This window comes from Oncorhynchus masou, chromosome 30 (assembly GCF_036934945.1).
Source record: "Oncorhynchus masou masou isolate Uvic2021 chromosome 30, UVic_Omas_1.1, whole genome shotgun sequence".
NCBI classification, from domain to species: domain Eukaryota; kingdom Metazoa; phylum Chordata; class Actinopteri; order Salmoniformes; family Salmonidae; genus Oncorhynchus; species Oncorhynchus masou.
In genome coordinates, this window is record NC_088241.1 from 5,592,129 (window position 1) to 5,610,962 (window position 18,834).

The window sequence follows — 18,834 nt, forward strand, 5'->3', positions numbered from 1 at the left end:
GGAGCATGCATGTGGTCACTGCATAACAGGGGAGGTAGAGACAGAGATGCACTTTCTCCTTTACTGTGATAAATATTCCTCACAAAGAGATTCATTATTCACAGAAATTACTAAACATATTCCAAATTTTTACAAATTGAACCCAGAGGAAAAACTAAGAATACTCATGGGCGAAGGAGCAATGGCTCCTCTTGCAGCCAAATATGTATTTTCCTGCCATAGCCTGAGGGACACTGAATAATAACATCTGCATAGTAAGCAGTAACTAACTTGTTACTGCTATTATTGTTATTACTGTAATTATTATTATTTTTGTATTTAATTTTGTATTATTATTTACTACACTTTTATATTTTATATTTGCTATCATTTAGAATTTTGTTACAATGTATATTGTATACATTGTTGCTTTGGCAATATTAACACAATGTTTTTCATGCCAATAAAGCAGCTTGAATTTGAATTTGAGAGAGAGACATCGAGAGAGAGAGAAAGACATCGAGAGAGAGAGAGAGACATCAAGAGAGAGAGAGAGAGAGACATCAAGAGAGAGAGAGAGAGACATCAAGAGAGAGAGAGAGAGAGAGAGACATCAAGAGAGAGAGAGAGAGAGACATCAAGAGAGAGAGAGAGAGACATCGAGAGAGAGAGAGACATCGAGAGAGAGACATCGAGAGAGAGAGAGACATTATTTACTACACTTGTATATTTTATATTTGCTATCATTTAGAATTTTGTTACAATGTATATTGTATACATTGTTGCTTTGGCAATATTGACACAATGTTTTTCATGCCAATAAAGCAGCTTGAATTTGAATTTGAGAGAGAGACATCGAGAGAGAGAGAGAGAGACATCAAGAGAGAGAGAGAGACACATCGAGAGAGAGAGTGAGAGACATTGAGAGAGACATCGAGAACGAGAGACATCGAGAGAGAAAGAGAGACATCGAGAGAGAGAGAGACATCAAGAGGGACAGACATCAAGAGGGACAGACATCGAGAGAGAGAGAGACATCAAGAGGGACAGACATCGAGAGAGAGAGACATCAAGAGGGACAGACATCGAGAGAGAGAGACATCAAGAGGGACAGACATCGAGAGAGAGAGAGAGAGAGAGAGAGAGACATCAAGAGAGAGAGAGAGACATCAAGAGAGAGAGAGAGAGACATCAAGAGAGAGAGAGAGACATCAAGAGAGAGAGAGAGACATCAAGAGAGAGAGAGAGACATCAAGAGAGAGAGAGAGACATCAAGAGAGAGAGAGAGACATCAAGAGAGAGAGAGAGACATCAAGAGACATCAAATTATATTTATTACATTTCTACTATTGACTGTTACCATTTTATTGTTATTATTTTTGTATTTAATTTTGTATTATTATTTACTGCACTATCATTTATAATTTTGTTACAATGTATATTGTATACATTGTTGCTTTGGCAATATTGACACAATGTTTTTCATGCCAATAAAGCAGCTTGAATTTGAATTTGACATCGAGAGAGAGAGACATCGAGAGAGAGAGACATCAAGAGCGACATCGAGAGAGAGAGACATCAAGAGAGACACCGAGAGAGAGAGACATCAAGAGAGAGAGAGACATCGAGAAAGAGAGAGACATCAAGAGAGAGACATCAAGAGAGAGACATCAAGAGAGAGACATCAAGAGAGAGACATCAAGAGGAACAGACATCGAAAGAGAGTGAGAGACATCAAGAGAGAGAGAGATCAAGAGAGAGATCAAGAGAGAGACATCAAGAGAGAGAGAGACGTCGAGAGACGTCGAGAGACGTCGAGAGACATCGAGAGACATCGAGAGACATCGAGAGACATCGAGAGAGAGAGAGAGACATCGAGAGAGAGAGAGAGACATCGAGAGAGAGAGAGAGAGAGACATCGAGAGAGAGAGAGAGAGACATCGAGAGAGAGAGACATCAAGAGAGAGACATCAAGAGAGAGACATCAAGAGAGAGACATCAAGAGAGAGACATCAAGAGAGAGACATCAAGAGAGAGACATCAAGAGAGAGACATCAAGAGGAACAGACATCGAAAGAGAGTGAGAGACATCAAGAGAGAGAGAGATCAAGAGAGAGATCAAGAGAGAGACATCAAGAGAGAGAGAGACGTCGAGAGACATCGAGAGAGAGACATCAAGAGAGAGACATCAAGAGAGAGACATCAAGAGAGAGACATCAAGAGAGAGACATCAAGAGAGAGACATCAAGAGAGAGACATCAAGAGAGAGACATCAAGAGGAACAGACATCGAAAGAGAGTGAGAGACATCAAGAGAGAGAGATCAAGAGAGAGATCAAGAGAGAGACATCAAGAGAGAGAGAGACGTCGAGAGACATCGAGAGAGAGACATCGAGAGAGAGACATCGAGAGAGAGACATCGAGAGAGAGACATCGAGAGAGAGACATCGAGAGAGAGACATCGAGAGACATCGAGAGAGAGAGAGACAGACATCGAGAGAGAGAGAGACAGACATCGAGAGAGAGAGACAGACATCGAGAGAGAGAGAGAGACATCGAGAGAGAGAGAGAGACATCGAGAGAGAGAGAGACATCGAGAGAGAGAGAGACATCGAGAGAGAGAGAGAGACATCGAGAGAGAGAGAGAGACATCGAGAGAGAGAGAGAGACATCGAGAGAGAGAGAGAGACATCGAGAGAGAGAGAGAGACATCGAGAGAGAGAGAGAGACATCGAGAGAGAGACAGACATCGAGAGAGAGACAGACATCGAGAGAGAGACAGACATCGAGAGAGAGAGACAGACATCGAGAGAGAGAGAGACATCGAGAGAGAGAGACATCGAGAGAGAGAGAGACATCGAGAGAGACATCGAGAGAGAGAGACAGACATCGAGAGAGACATCGAGAGAGAGAGAGACATCGAGAGAGAGAGAGACATCGAGAGAGAGAGAGACATCAAGAGAGACACCGAGAGAGAGAGACATCAAGAGAGACACCGAGAGAGAGAGACATCAAGAGAGACACCGAGAGAGAGAGACATCAAGAGAGACACCGAGAGAGAGAGACATCAAGAGAGACACCGAGAGAGAGAGACATCAAGAGAGAGACACCGAGAGAGAGAGACATCAAGAGAGAGACATCAAGAGAGAGAGAGAGAGACATCAAGAGAGAGAGAGAGAGAGAGATATTTAACTAGGCAAGTCAGTTAAGAACACATTCTTATTTTCAATGACGGCCTCGGAGCGGTGGGTTAACTGCCTCCTTCAGGGGCAGAAAGACAGATTTGCACCTTGTCAGTGACCTTGTCAAGGGATCCAATCTTGCAACCTTACAGTTAACTAGTCCAATGCAATAACGACCTGCCTCTCTCTCATTGCACTCCACAAGGAGACTGCCTGTTACACAAATGCAGTAAGCCAAGGTAAGTTGCTAGCTAGCATTAAACTTATCTTGTGAAAAAATAATCACTAGTTAACTAGTTAACTACACATGGTTGATGATATTACTAGATATTATCTAGCGTGTCCTGTGTGGCATATAATCTGACTGAGTATACAAGTATCTGACTGAGCGGTGGTAGGCAGAAGCAGGCGCGTAAATATTCATTCAAACAGCACTTTCGTGCGTTTTGCCAGCAGCTCTTCGATGTGCGTCAAGCATTGCGCTGTTTTTGACTTAATACCTACCAACTCACGAGATGAGGCTGGTGTGACCGAAGTGAAATGGCTGGCTAGTTAGCGCGCGCTAATAGCGTTTCAAACTTCACTCGCTCTGAGCCTTGGGGTGGTTGTTTCCCTTGCTCTGCATGGGTAACGCTGCTTCGATGTGGTGGCTGTGGTCGTTGTGTTGCTGGTTCGAGCCCAGGGAGGAGCGAGGAGAGGGACGGAGGCTATACTGTTACACTGGCAATACTAAAGTGCCTATAAAAACATCCAATAGTCAAAGGTTAATGAAATACAAATGGTATAGAGGGAAATAGTCCTTTAATAACTACAACCTAAAACTTCTTACCTGGGAATATTGAAGACTCATGTAAAAAGGAACCACCAGCTTTCATATGTTCTCATGTTCTGAGCAAGGAACTGAAACGTTTTCTTACATAGCACATATTGCACTTTTACATTCTTCTCCAAAACTTTGTTTTTGCATTATTTAAACCAAATTGAACAGGTTTCATTATCTACTTGAAGCTAAATAGATTTTATTGATGTATTATATTAAGTTAAAATAAGTGTTCAATTGCAATGGTCATTAATATAAAATACGGCATATTTTTGTAATATATATATATATATATTTGTTGTTGTTTTTTGGTCCTCCTCCAATAATCTGTATCGGTGTTGAAAAATCATAATCGGTCGAGAGACATTGAGAGAGCGAGAGCGGCATCAAGCGAGAGCCACATCGAGAGAGAGAGACACACATTGAGAGAGAGACCCATTGAGAGAGAGAGAGACCCATTGAGAGAGAGAGACCCATTGAGAGAGAGAAAGAGAGAGAGACCCACCGAGAGAGGGAGAGAGAGACCCACCGAGAGAGAGAGACCCATCGAGAGAGAGAAAGAGCGAGAGACCCATCGAGAGAGAGAAAGAGCGAGAGACCCACCGAGAGAGGGAGAGAGAGACCCACCGAGAGAGAGAGAGAGAGACCCACCAAGAGAGAGAGAGACCCATCGAGAGAGAGAGAGAGCGAGAGACCCACCGAGAGAGGGAGAGAGAGACCCACCGAGAGAGGGAGAGCAACATCAAGAGAGAGCCACATCGAGAGAGAGAGACAGAGAGAGAGCGAGACAGAGAGAGAGAGAGAGACAGAGAGAGAGAGACAGAGAGAGAGAGACAGAGAGAGAAAACCACAACCAACAACATTGGACACTCTATGGAACAAAAAGCATTCACTATATCATCCTGGAATATCCAAGGCCTGAGGTCATCTGCCTTTGGCCTGAAGAGCAGAAACCCGGACTTCACCAAAGAAATCGGTAATACAGACATTGTCATCCTGCAAGAAACCTGGTATAGAGGAGACAGACCCACTGGTTGCCCTCTAGGTTACAGAGAGCTGGTAGTCCCATCCACCAAACTACCAGGTGTGAAACAGGGAAGGGACTCAGGGGGTATGCTAATTTTGTATAGAGCAGACCTAACTCACTCCATTAAATTAATCAAAACAGGAACATTCTACATTTGGCTCGAAATTCAAAAGGAAATTATCCTAACAGAGAAAACTGTCCTCCTGTGTGCTACCTATATCGCCCCACTAGAATCCCCATATTTTAATGAAGACAGCTTCTCCATCCTGGAGGGGGAAATCAATCATTTCCAGGCCCAGGGACATGGACTAGTCTGTGGCGACCTAAATGCCAGAACCGGACAAGAACCTGACACCCTCAGCACACAGGGGGACAAACACCTGCCTGGAGGTGACAGCATTCCCTCCCACATATGCCCCCCTAGGCACAACTATGACAACATAACCAACAAAAACGGGTCACAACTCCTGCAGCTCTGTCGCACGCTGGGTATTATGTACATAGTCAATGGTTGGCTTTGAGGGGACTCCTATAGTAGGTACACTTATAGCTCATCTCTTGGCAGTAGTACTGTAGACTACTTTATCACTGACCTCAACCCAGAGTCTCAGAGCGTTCACAGTCAGCCCACTGACACCCCTATCAGACCACAGCAAAATCACAATCTACTTAAACAGAGCAATACTCAATCATGAGGCATCAAAGCCAAAGGAACTGAGTAACATTAAGAAATGCTATAGATGGAAGGAATGCAGTTTGGAAACCTACCAAAAAACAATTAGGCAACAAAAAATTCAATCCCTTTTAGACAATTTCCTGGGTAAAACGTTCCACTGTAATAGTGAAGGTGTAAACTTGGCAGTAGAAAATCTTAACAGTATATTTGACCTCTCAGCTTCCCTATCAAATCTAAAAATCTCAAATAGAAAACCGAAGAAAATTAACAACAATGACAAATGGTTTGATGAAGAATGCAAAAATCTAAGAAAGAAATTGAGAAACCTGTCCAACCAAAAACATAGAGACCCGGAAAACCCGGAAGTCTACGCCTTCACTATGGTGAATCACTAAAAAAATACAGAAATACACTACGAAAAAAGAAGGAACAGCATGTCAGAAATCAGCTCAATGTAATTGAAGAATCCATAGACTCTAACCACTTCTGGGAAAATTGGAAAACACTAAAAACAAACAACAACACGAAGAATTATCTATCCAAAATGGAGATGTATGGGTAAACTACTTCTCCAATCTTTTTGGCTCTATAACAAAGAATAAAGAGCAAACACCTATACATGATCAAATACAGATCTTAGAATCAACTATTAAAGACTACCAGAACCCACTGGATTCTCCAATTACATTGAATGAGTTAAAGGACAAAATAAAAACCCTCCAACCCAAAAAGGCCTGTGGTGTTGATGGTATCCTCAATGAAATGATCAAATATACAGACAACAAATTCCAATTGGCTACACTAAAATTCTTTAACATCATCCTTAGCTCTGGCATCTTCCCCAATATTTGGAACCAAGGACTGATCACCCCAATCCACAAAAATGGAGACAAATTTGACCCCAATAACTACCGTGGAATATGCGTCAACAGTAACCTTGGGAAAATCCCCTGCATTATCATTAACAGCAGACTCGTACATTTCCTCAATGAAAACAATGTACTGAGCAAATGTCAAATTGGCTTTTTACCAAATTACCGTACAACAGACCATGTATTCACCCTGCACACCCTAATTGACAACCAAACAAACCAAAACAAAGGCAAAGTCTTCTCATGCTTTGTTGATTTCGACTCAATTTGACATGAGGGGCTGCTATACAAACTGATGGAAAGTGGTGTTGGGGTTAAAACATACAACATCATAAAATCCATGTACACAAACAACAAGTGTGCAGTTAAAATTGGCAAAAAACACACAAATTTCTTCACATAGGGTCGTGGGGTTAGACAGGGATGCAGCTTAAGCCCCACCCTCTTCAACATATACATCAACAAATTGGCGCGGGCACTGGAAAAGTCTGCAGCACCCGGCCTCACCCTACTGGAATCCGAAGTCAAATGTCTGCTGTTTGCTGATGATCTGGTACTTCTGTCACCAACCAAGGAGGGCCTACAGCAGCACCTAGATCTTATGCACACATTCTGTCAGACCTGGGCCCTGACAGTAAATCTCAGTAAGACCAAAATAATGGTGTTCCAAAAAAGGTCCAGTCACCAGGACCACAAATACAAATTCCATCTAGACACTGTTGCCCTAGAGCACACAAAAAACTATACATACCTTGGCCTAAACATCAGCGCCACAGGTAACTTCCACAAAGCTGTGAACGATCTGAGAGACAAGGCAAGAAGGGCATTCTATGCCATCAAAAGGAACATACATTTCAAAATACCAATTAGGATTTGGCTAAAAACACTTGAATCAGTCATAGAGCCCATTGCCCTTTATGGTTGTGAGGTCTGGGGTCCCCTCACCAACCAAGACTTCACAAAATGGGACAAACACTAAATTGAGACTCTGCACCCAGAATTCTGCAAAAATATCCTCCGTGTACAACGTAGAACACCAAATAATGCATGCAGAGCAGAATTAGGCCGATACCCACTAATTATCAAAATCCAGAAAAGAGCCGTTAAATTCTATAACCACCTAAAAGGAAGCGATTCCCAAACCTTCCACAACAAAGCCATCGCCTACAGAGAGATGAACCTGGAGAAGAGTCCCCTAAGCAGGTTGGTCCTGGGGCTCTGTTCACAAACACACCCTACAGAGCCCCAGGACAGCAGCAAAATTAGACCCAACCAAATCATGAGAAAACAAAAAGATAATTATTTCCAATGTGTCAAGTAATTTTTAAAAAAGGAGCAAACTAGAATGCTATTTGGCCCTACACAGAGAGTACACAGCGGCAGAATACCTGACCACTGTGACTGACCCAAAATTAAGGAAAGCCTTGACTATGTACAGACTCAGCGAGCATAGCCTTGCTATTGAGAAAGGCCGCCGTAGGCAGACATGGCTCTCAAGAGAAGACAGGCTATGTGCTCACTGCCCACAAAACGAGGTGGAAACAGCTGCACTTCCTAACCTCCTGCCCAATGTATGACCATATTAGAGAGACATATTTCCCTCAGATTACAGAGATCCACAAAGAATTTGAAAACAAATCCAATTTTGATGAACTCCCATATCTACTGGGTGAAATTCCAGTGTGCTATCACAAGCAGCAAGATTTGTGACCTGTTGCCACAAGAAAAGGGCAACCAGTGAAGAACAAACACCATTGTAAATACAACCAATATTTATGCTTATTTATTTTCCCTTGTGTACTTTAACTATTTATGCATTGTTACAACATTGTGTATGTATGTATGTATGTATGTATGTATGTATGTATGTATGTATGTATGTATGTATGTGACATTTGTAATGTCTTTATTGTTTTGAAACTTCTGTATGTGTAATGTTTATTGTTTATTTTTATTGTTTATTTAACTTTTGTATATTATCTACCTCACTTGCTTTGGCAATGTTAACACATGTTTCCCATGCCAATAAAGCCCTCCATCGAGATGGAGACAGAGGCATCGAGATGGAGATGGAGGCATCGAGATGGAGATGGAGGCATCGAGATGGATAGGCAAACATTGTGTGAAAGAGAAAAACTAAACCAGCAATCAAATTTAGTGGACATAGTGCTCCTTTATGTCAACAAAGAGAGAAAGGCAGCACACACACCTGTTACAATGGAATAGTGTTGTCTCACTTGGTTTCTCTCTTTCCGGCTCCACTCGTTTACAGAGTGCTCTGTCTCAGCCTGTCCGTCTCTCCACACAGAGACATTGAGTCCCAAAACCGCAGATTTGGGGTGAAAAAAAAACAATGTGGAGTGAGAGATGACAACACTAATCTTATCGGTACGTGTTGAGGGCCCCAAAGAGAAAACCCTGAGCTTCTCCTCACCCCAAACACAACATAGGCTAGGATATTTAATTGGGTTTAATTGGAATTAGGCAGCGTTTTAGAATGGTTCACTTTCACTATCTGACCCAGTTAATGCTGTCAGATGAGCATGGCCATGGCATGCAGGCTTGAACAGTGTCACTATTTTGACATCATTGAACTGTTAGTACTCTGTGGACTGTTTAGCAATGCTGTGGCATGAATAATTTTAGAGGGTTTCATTCACTTCTTTTTTTGACCTGCACTGTTGGAGCTCAGAGCTTAAGAATTGCACTGTGCCCTGCAATTACATCTGCGAGCCTGTGTATGTGACACAAACTCATCTAATATGTAGGTACAACATATTCCTATATGATTTGACTGTCTTCTCTGACAGAATTGTTCCAGTGCTGTTGAATGACCCTAGCAGTGTGGTCGAGCAGACTAATGAGTGGAAGACGATAGGTTGTACAGTACTAATAGGAGACTAGGTTGCATAACACAGAGAGATAGGGCAGCGGACCATTCCTGAAGTCAGTTTAGAGATTACTGGAGCAACGTTCCAAAGTTCATACAAGGCATCTACCATGACCGAATGTAGATAAGGGACCAGCTTAGCCCAAATCTCTCACAATTCAACAGGGTTCAGGCCAATTCTATGTAAATTGAGGAAGTGATCTGAAAAATACTGAGAAATACTCTGGAAAAATAGTGATCTTTCTTGAAACAGACATATTCTGTGCTCAATTTATATGGCAATGACCTCAACCATACACATCATAATGTGGAGCACTGCATTAGCAAAGCTCCTTATCAACAGTTGAACTTGACGGTACAATAACATAGCTACATGCTACAGGACAGGAGACGTCAGGGTGTTGTATGTAGCTATGTTATTGTACCGTCAAGTTCAACTGTTGATAAGGACCTTAGCTAATGCCATTTAAATATTCAGGACAGCTTACAGTGGAATAAGTATCAGATTAAGTTTCACTCTGACACGAGACATACAATGTGCATTCAATGTCAGATACATTATCGGCAATGAAATCCCAACATGCAATACACATGCAACTAGTTAGCTGAAGCCAGATAAACTGTTGAACTAAAGTTCGTTAGCAAGCCGAAGTTATTGCGCTACTAGCCCATATTTGTGCGAACGCCAGAAAAAAAATAGGGCGGTGTAACGTTGTCGACTGTAACGATCATGACAATGTCTGAGACACTGTGGCCACTACGCTCTTTTCCACTTGCTATCAGACAGTCACACACCCTCCTGAGCCAGAGATCCCCACCCAGTTATCATGCTAACCAGTTATCATCTCTCACAACAGTCTACACAGCAATTCAACACTAAGGAAAACATTACAACAGGAAATACTTGACACTACTACTGTCAAAGAACATGGGAAGTGTAACGAACTTGGTTGGCAAACATAGAAGGCCATCCAAACCAGATAAAAGGGGTCACTAACTAATTCGTTAGCTAGCTATAGGCTGTCTTAGCTATCTGGTACCACCCTCCCAGCTATCAGCTGGAAAACGTTAGCTACTTACCGTTAACTCCACTTCTCCTTGGCTTTCTCAGTAGCGATCAATTTGAACGTTTTACAATTGTGGTGGGGGTTAAGGGGAAAGCGTGAAAAACAAACCCGACTAACTAAATATAGGTATTCCTGTCACGACACTGAATGAATCATTGCTATTTACCTAGCTAGGTAGCTGAGGTAGCCAACGGCATAAAACAGATGAGATAACGTTGAACGCTGTTGCTAGCAGTTCAAGTGGCAACAGAATAGTAGTGGTATTTATGATCTGATCGAGTGATACCACCATCCTTAACATAAAACCGATAGTTATGGAACGTTTACTGCATCAATATTACTTATAATATTTAATAACTGTTGACAATATACCATAATTAACATCCAAATTAAGTCTATACTGACCCTGTTGTAGCTCGAATGGTACAAGGAGATGGCGGAACTTCCGGTTCCGTTCCCGACGCCAGGAAAGACCGCACCCCTTTGCACCTCCCATCATTTAATATTTATGAACTGGGCGAGGCTACACAGTCATTATCATAACTGATAACTGGCCATTATTTGGAGTCCCATAGGGCAGCGGACAATTGGCCCAGCAATTGGCCCAGCATTGAAACTATTTTATGCATAATGACATTATGCATAAAATAGTTTCAATTTGATCTAAATTCTAACCTATTTCATGGTCTGGATGGGAATGCAGCGCTATTTATCACACTTGTAAATAAGCTTTATACTGTAACATAGTGTCAAACTGACCATTGATATTGACTGTTTTGCAATCTCTCCTTGTTCGGGCGGTGTTCGGCGGTCGACATCACCGGCTTACTAGCCATCTCCGCTCCATTTTTCATTTATTTTTCACTCGTTCCATGTGTCTCTTCTCAGGCTGGTGGAGGTTGGCCCTCTCTAGGAGTTTGAGATGCGGAAGGTTCCTCCGCACCCTCTGGACATCGAGGGGGCCCCTGCCTACTCCGTCCGTTCTATCTTGGATTCGAGGCGTCGGGCGAGGAGCCTTCAGTACCTAGTGGAGTGGGAGGGGTACGGTCCGGAGGAGAGGTGCTAGGTTCCAGATCGCCCTGCGCCTCGCCCTCTGGGTCGTCCCCGAGGCTGGTGTTGGCGCGCAGCTGGGGCCTCGCGTCGGGGGGTGACGACTGTCACGACTTCCGCCGGCTCCTCTCCTTGTTCAGGCGGCGTTCGGCAGTCGACATCACTGGCTTTCTAGCCATCTCCACTCCATTTTTCATTTATCCATTTGTTTTGTCTTGTTCCCTGCACACCTGGTTTTCATTCCCCAATCACACTATATGTATTTATTCCTCTGTTCCCCCTCATGTCTTTGTGTGAGATTGTTTTGTGTCTATTTTTAAACGTTATACTGGTATGCGTTTATTCCATGTTTTATTTCACGAGGTATGTTTATTTGTTTGTACATAATTATTGTGACTGTTTGCGAGTTTTGCACTATTGAAAAAAAAGGGTAAAATATGAATATACTTTAATAATATAAGCATATTTCAATATTTATATTTCAAAGCATTTATCAAATAAGACCGGATAAAATACTGGCCAACACAACACAAATCACCAAATATATATATTACTAAGGGACAGTTGACAACAAATCGTTGAGATTTGTCTGACATTGATTTCAAGAGGGTTAGGCTTGTGTTGTGTGTTGGTTGACGTTCCTGCAGGCCCACTTCCTAAATTTAGAAGCAAAACCAGTAGCAAATATTGAGCTATAAATAAAATCAGCTCATATAAATCACCTCGTTGTGAATGGAACTATTCCTCTCATCCACATTCTTCACATTCAGATTCACACAGAAGCGTGTTATGTAATCTTATTGTTGCTCTGGTTTCCGCTGGTATGAATAGTGATCATAAACACCTCTCCATTTTCCCCTGCAGTGAGACTCTCTCCCTGCCGAAAGTCCTTCAACAAGAAGCATCTATCCTGTCCTCCTCAGGCATGAGACCCTGTTCATGTGCATATCATTATGAAAACTATGATCACAATAAAAGAGAATCATCTTTCAACAGGCACAATCCCGCAAGCGCTGTCACATCCACAGGCATCAATCACTCACATTTTTCCTTCACATTTGTAGAGCTCTTTTTAGAAATTAATTTGGTACAGTCAGACAGTAATGTCCAGAGATAACGTTTCCCAGTTCCTAACTCCGTAACCTCAACCTATAACCCTAACCCAACAGGAAACCTCCGATTCTGGGTCATTGTGTGTCTGGGATATGTACAGTGCCTTGCGAAAGTATTCGGCCCCCTTGAACTTTGCGACCTTTTGCCACATTTCATGCTTAAAACATAAAGATATAAAACTGTATTTTTTTGTGAAGAATCAACAACAAGTGGGACACAATCATGAAGTGGAACGACATTTATTGGATATTTCAAACTAGTTTAACAAATCAATAACTGAATAATTGGGCGTGCAAAATTATTCAGCCCCCTGAAGTTAATACTTTGTAGCGCCACCTTTTGCTGCGATAACAGCTGTATGTCGCTTGGGCTATGTCTCTATCAGATTTGCACATCGAGAGACTGAATTTTTTCCCATTCCTCCTTGCAAAACAGCTCGAGCTCAGTAAGGTTGGATGGAGAGCATTTGTGAACAGCAGTTTTCAGTTCTTTCCATAGATTCTCGATTGGATTCAGGTCTGGACTTTGACTTGGCCATTCCAACACCCTGATATGTTTATTTTTGAACCATTCCATTGTAGATTTTGCTTTATGTTTTGGATCATTGTCTTGTTGGAAGACAAATCTCCGTCCCAGTCTCAGGTCTTTTGCAGACTCCATCATTCTTCCAAAATGGTCCTGTATTTGGCTCCATCCATCTTCCCATCAATTTTAACCATCTTCCCTGTCCCTGCTGAAGAAAAGCAGGCCCAAACCATGATGCTGCCACCACCATGTTTGACAGTGGGGATGGTGTGGTCAGGGTGATGAGCTGTGTTGCTTTTACGCCAAACATAACGTTTTGCATTGTTGCCAAAAAGTTCAATTTTGGTTTCATATGACCAGAGCACCTTCTTCCACATGTTTGGTGTGTCTCCCAGGTGGCTTGTGGCAAACTTTAAACAACACTTTTTATGGATATCTTTAAGAAATGGCTTTCTTCTTGTCACTCTTCCATAAAGGCCAGATTTGTGCAATATACGACTGATTGTTGTCCTATGGACAGAGTTTCCCACCTCAGCTGTAGATCTCTGCAGTTCATCCAGAGTGATCATGGGCCTCTTGGCTGCATCTCTGATCAGTCTTCTCCTTGTATGAGAAAGTTTAGAGGGACGGCCAGGTCTTGGTAGATTTGCAGTGGTCTGATACTCCTTCCATTTCAATATTATCGCTTGCACAGTGCTCCTTGGGATGTTTAAAGCTTGGGAAATCTTTTTGTATCCAAATCCGGCTTTAAACTTCTTCACAACAGTATCTCGGACCTGCCTAGTGTGTTCCTTGTTCTTCATGATGCTTTCTGCGCTTTTAACGGACCTCTGAGACTATCACAGTGCAGGTGCATTTATACGGAGACTTGATTACACACAGGTGGATTGTATTTATCATCATTAGTCATTTAGGTCAACATTGGAATATTCAGAGATCCTCACTGAACTTCTGGAGAGAGTTTGCTGCACTGAAAGTAAAGGGGCTGAATAATTTTGCACGCCCAATTTTTCAGTTTTTGATTTGTTAAAAAAGTTTGAAATATCCAATAAATGTCGTTCCACTTCATGATTGTGTCCCACTTGTTGTTGATTCTTCACAAAAAAATACAAGGGGGCCGAATACTTTCGCAAGGCACTGTATATGTCTGCTGTGGGTGGCTGTGTGAATTGCCCTCAATAACACTACCGTAGCATATAGCATCCACACAGAGGTAACCTCCAGGCTATTTTACAGAGATTTACAGTATAGCGTCAGAACCCAGCTGATGATAATGCTTGGTGGTCAACAGATCAGAGGACCATTATAAGAGCTGCTATACATGTGGGTTACAACTTCTCCTTTTATCCACTATCTACACTGAATCAAAATATAAACGCAACATGTAAAGTGTTGGTCCCTTGTTTCATGAGCTGAAATAAAAGACCCAAAAGCTTATTTATCTCACATTTTGTGAACAATTTTGTTTACATCCCTGTTAGTGAGCATATATCCTTCGTCACACAACACAATGCCACAAACGTGTCAAGTTTTGGGGGAGTATGCAATTGGCATGCTGACTGCAGGAATGTCCACCAGAGCTGTTTCCAGGGAATTGAATGTTCTGAAACAAAGCAGAAAATGTCTCAGTTTTTCCATTGCCTGCATACTAACCAGACAAATCACCCAATGAGCAGGTTTGGGATGCTCAGGTTTGACATGTACAACAGCGTGTTTCAGTTCCCGCCAATATCCAGCAACTTTGTGAAGCCATTGATGAGGAGTCGGACAACATTCCACAGGGCACAATCAACAGCCTGATCAACTCTATGCGAAGAAGATGGGTCATGACGCATGAGACACTGACTGGTTTTCTGATCCACATCCCTACCCTTTTTAAGGTATCTGTGACAAACATGCATATCTGTATTCCCCTAATATCCATATATTAGTGCCTAAATGTCCAAATATTAATTGTAAGTCAATAAAATGTTTGAAATAGTTGTATGTGGCGTTAATATTTTTGCCACAAATTCTACCGGAGTCACAGACAACAAAACTCCCATGGCGCGCTCTCTCTCTCTCTCTCTCTCTCTCTCTCTCTCTCTCTCTCTCTCTCTCTCTCTCTCTCTCTCTCTCTCTCTCTCTCTCTTTCTCTCTCTCTCTCTCTGTGTCTCCCCCTATGCTCTGTCAGGATTGCTGTGGACACTTGAGAGGGTGTGGGTCCAGCACTGATCAGACAGGCACATAGGAAAACACACAAATAAGCATTGGTGTTTCAAAGATATATAATTTATGCAAGAGTTGCAATGTAAGTTCCTTATTAGTGTTTCTCGAAAGGTGGGTCGGGGTAGTGATGGTAGATTGCCCTTGGGTCATGCTCTAAGATTGGACTGTGTTTGGGAGATTTTATTTTACATTGCTTGATGGATCTTATGATAATTAAAGTAGGACAGTAGGACACAATATATAACAAATGCTAACCATTCCTTTTAATGCAAAATGGATTAAATGCAAACATAAAGTAGTTCTTATTCTGCCACTAGCAAGAATTGCAGAAGGACAGGAGACAGATAAACCTGTCATACAGGTACCACAATGCTGTCATTACACGTATTACAGTTTTTTCTGAATGCTTAAACACTAACAATGATTCTTGAAGCACTATCTCTGAAACCATTAACACTTGTAGGCAATGTACTTACCAAGTGTGCCAAACTGCTTTACCCTCAGTTTGTAATTTTATAACACACTTTTTGCAAAACTGTAAACACAACTCACTGCTTTACACTCAATTTGCAATTTAATAACACACTTCTAGCAAAACTGTAAATATTGGTCTCTACATTGCTACACTATTTTGTTAATAATTGCCTTTCCACATTGACACATGTGAAAACACTTTTAGATAATGAGTTCACTTACAAATCAGAGCTTGAGCACTATAATTAGGCCACAGGTAAACATTTGGTTTGGACAACAATGGAGGTCAATATTGGACAGAGAGCAAGACGGCTGAGAACTAGAGGAGGACGAGGAGGAAGAGGAGAACGAGGAGGACGAGGAGGTGAAGAAGTAAGAGGAGGAGGAGGAGAAGGAAGATGTGATGTAGGATGGGAGAGAAGGAGAGGACAGGGGAAAGGAAGAGGAAGGGGAGTCAGGAACTCAATTACAGATGAAATCAGAGTGACTGTGGTTGACCATGTTGTCAACCATGGGATGAGCATGAGGGAGGCTGGGCAAAGGGTTCAACCAAATCTGAGCCGCTATACTGTTGCAGGTGTCACCCGGATATTTAGAAATGAGAACCGGTAAGTAACTGTAAGGGCTGTAGTCTTACTGGTACAGTAATATGTACTGAACTTTCATAATGAGAAGGATATCTCACTAAAACTATTCAAATGTTCTTACAGAACTGCAAGAAAACCAGTATCTGGTGGAAGAGGTCGACTGTTCACCCCAGAGCAGGAGCAGTAAATATGGTCATTGGAAATAACTGCATCGGACTCAGAGAACTGCAGGACCACATAATGTCAGATAACACCATATTCCAAAACGTCAACAGAGTGAGTCTCTCTGCACTGTCTCGTCTACTGAAACGCGATAGAATTAAGATGAAGCAGCTGTACAAGGTCCCTTTCTTAAGAAACTCAGACTGTGTAAAACAACTGAGATATGAATATGTGCAGGTAAGCTATACTTTCCTATCATTGGTACTGGATCTGGAAGTGTATGGTGCTACATCATATTGACTGATCCCTGTCTTTTCGTACTGTGCTACATTGTTTTGTCTTGTCTTTAAGAGTTAAGAGAGTCATGGAGCTAGAAGTAGATGCAGTGCAAAATGAGCTAACATATGTGGACAAGGCAGGTTTCAACCTTGCAAAAACAAGGAAATATCATCGGACACAGTGCCATCATCAACGTCCCGGGACAACGTGGTGGCAACATAACAATGTGTGTGGCTATTAGTCAAAAAGTAGTCCTTCACCATCATGCAATCCCATACAACACTGCACACATTATCACATTTCTGGACACCCACCACAACAGAGTAATCTCAAATAACCCGGGTCCAGAGCAGCCCAGGTACGTTATCATCTGGGACAATCTTAGTTTCCAACGGGCTGCTGTGATCCGCAATTGGTTCACAGGTCACCCACTTTTCATCGCACTCAATCTCCCCCCATACTCTCTGTTCTTGAATCCTACTGAAGAGTTCTTCTCTGCATGATGTTGGAAGGTGTATGATCGCCCACCCCACCAACGCATACCCCTTCTACAGGCAATAGAGGAGGCTTGTGGAGACATGGGTCAGAGGTCATGCCAGGCCTGGATACGGCCCTCCAGGCCATACTTTCCACGCTGCCTAACTCAAGACAACATCACATGTGATGTGGATGAAGTCTTATGGCCAGACCCACAAAGAAGGTGAGATGCAACTGTAACGATTCTCGTCCTCCTCTTCTGAGGAGGTGTTGTAAGAAGGATCGGAGGACCAATGCGCAGCGTGGTAAGTGTCCATATTGTATTTATTATATGAACACAAAACAAAAACAACAAGAACGAAACTGAAACAGTCCTGAACGGTGAAATACAAAACACTGAACAGAAAATAATCACCACGAAACACAGGTGAAAAAAGGCTACCGAAGTATGATTCTCAATCAGAGACAACTAACGACACCTGCTTCTGATTGAGAACCATACCAGGCCAAACGCAAAACCAACATAGAAAAAGGAACATAGACAACCCACCCAACTCACGCCCTAACCATATTAAAAAAAATACATAATAAAAGAACGAATGTCAGAACTTGACAGCAACTTCATTTTGTTCTGTTCTTTTTTTTCTAGAACAAATGTTTTTGTTTTCTTCTACTGCGCTTTTGTTGTTTGAGGAGTGTTAGAACATTTTGAGAAAAAAAAGAAAATTATTTTCCTCTTTGGTTTGATAGTGTGTTATGTTCGCAATACACAGCCATACTTTACAAATTTGGACACCTGTGTGCATGTGTGTTTACAACATCTATGACAAAACTTTATTGCAAACTGCTATGCCCTGCACACAGAAAAATAAAAAGCTACAAGTGTTTTTCATTCATACTGTCAGTGCCTAGTTGGTTCTTCGTCTGCTTATTCAAATGATGGTTTGTGTGTCCTGAATTTACGCATAAACACACATTTTTTTTAAAGCTTTTGAAGAGTTTTGCAAGAATTGTTTGCCTTTGCAAGAGTTGTATAATGTTTTTGCTGGTTTGGTGTAAGGTTTTGTGGTTAGTGAGTTTTGCAAAAATAGCCTATAGTTTCAAAGATAGTGCCAAAGCAATCAGAAAAAACAGCAAAAAGGCTATCTGTACTATCTGTGCTATCTGTAGTCATTTAGGAGCAGAAAGGTACACTATGTCGTTGGTCTGTCTCTGTCAGCAACAATGTTTTGTGAATAGCAGGAGCGAGTGTGTGTATGCGAGCGTACGTTTCTGCATGCTGGTGTGTGTATGAGCATGTGGGCGTACAAGTGTATACGCATGTGTATGTACAGTATATGTGGTGTGTGTGAGTGTGTGTGTGTGTGTGTGTGTGTGTGTGTGTGTGTGTGTGTGTGTGTGTGTGTGTGTGTGTGTGTGTGTGTGTGTGTGTGTGTGTGTGTGTGTG

The 18,834-nt window shown here is 42.1% G+C and overlaps 1 pseudogene; it reads right to left on the reverse strand.

Moving 5' to 3' along the window:
- Nucleotides 1–10,911, reverse strand: part of LOC135521869 (epsin-1-like) — a 31,504-nt pseudogene extending 20,593 nt beyond the window's left edge.
- Nucleotides 10,912–18,834: the final 7,923 nt, after the last annotated feature.